This window comes from Panthera pardus, unplaced genomic scaffold, assembly GCF_024362965.1.
Source record: "Panthera pardus isolate Hobbes unplaced genomic scaffold, ASM2436296v1 HiC_scaffold_7, whole genome shotgun sequence".
Lineage (NCBI taxonomy): Eukaryota > Metazoa > Chordata > Mammalia > Carnivora > Felidae > Panthera > Panthera pardus.
Window position 1 is genome coordinate 52,423,200 of NW_026527002.1, and position 1,713 is coordinate 52,424,912.

Sequence of the window (1,713 nt, forward strand, 5' to 3'; positions counted from 1 at the left end):
TGAATAACATATAATTTCCAACAAAAACCATGGACCATAACTTTCCCTAAATTGTATTTCTCAAGTTGAGACAGATGAAGGGAAAACAGAGAGGTGGGAGCAGTAAGAAAGAAAGAGACAAAATATGAAGGGCAGAAAGGGAGGCCAGGAAGCTAGGAGAGAGAGGGAGTAGAATCAGGACCCTCTAGGAAGACTTCATTAGCATCTCATGTTCCCCTTTCTCCTGGCTTGTGAAAATAACTGCCATTCAACATATTTCCTTGGTGAGCACACTTGATAAAGATTTTAATATCTTTGCATAAAAGCTTTAAAAAGTATAATAAACCCTCCCAAAGTCATCATCATCACTACCACCACCATCACCACCACTAAACCAAAAGGAAGGGAGAGATTATATTTAAGAAGTAAATTCACACAGTAGTATAAAATTGGCTCCACTCAAAAATTCTGCCACTTTGGGTAAACTCAGGCATGTCCAAGATCTAAATCAAATCCACCTTGAACTTGGACAGTTTGAGTTTTACCTGGAAGAACACAGAAGAAATTGCCCAGGTAATAATAGCCCAGAGATTTATGCAGAGCAGATGTGAGATGTGAGGTGGGGAGTAAACCACTCCTATCCCTCTTTTATCTGGGCTCCCATTTCCTGTAACTCCATTGTCTACGGAGTCCAGGCCAAATTCTGGACTTGTTATAAACTTTACCCAACCTTCAACTATACTCATTTTTATGTAGTTTTATATTAAATCATCCAAGGCCCTCACAGAATCATAGGGTGAGTTTGTGGTAGCTTTTCCTCAAATTATTCTGGGATGTGTTTGGATTGGCATTGAAGAACCAGCTTTACTTGTCTTAAAATGCAAATCAAAGAAATGATCATTTCTGGATAGATTCAGACTCAAACAAATATCTCAGTACAGCCCAAGTGTCTATACAGCCACGAGAATGTTCTATGTTTTGATACATTTTTTATTTTATACATTTATACTCTTTGTATATCAAGAAAATGTTTTAAAACAAATCATGTCAGTACTAAACTCAATCAGTATTGTGGAGTAAAAATAAATCATATAATCTGAGAAAATATATTTAATAATTGGTGCCAATTTTTAGATGGTGGTCTTTTGAATTTTCTAACTTTCCTAATTAGGGTGTAGCAAATTTAATGACAAAGAACTGCACACAAGCACCTAATTACAGTGGAGCACCGTTGATATTGAGGAGCTAAAGAAAGGGTAACTAACATACCATCCATTTTGCCTGTTGCTATTCCACAAAATGCATCAGAGTTCAAAACTATAAGATGAAACACATTCAGCCAGCCTGTTTTCAAAAGCTCAACAGCCTGTGTTTTTGAAATGCACTAATTTAAATCTAAAGACACATATTTAATGTTTCCCCTTTGTAGGTTTTCAGCAGCAAACACACATGGAGTCACCATCTGTTTTCAGCCTGGTTCATTACCAATTCATCCTCTGCTCTGTATTATCAGATCAAGAGGGTGGACATAAATTTGGCCACCTGGGCACTGGTGTCATTAACGTGCAGTCCAGCCACACACTCATAAAGTGGTTTTGCTTGGAGCTGTAACTTAGTGGTGCTTCCTTTTTCCATTTGATCAATGTTGAGTTTTGCTCAGTAAGATCTTAATAATTATGTAATTTCAGAACAAACTAGAGAACACCAAGAACTTTCAGGAGTATTTTGCCTGCA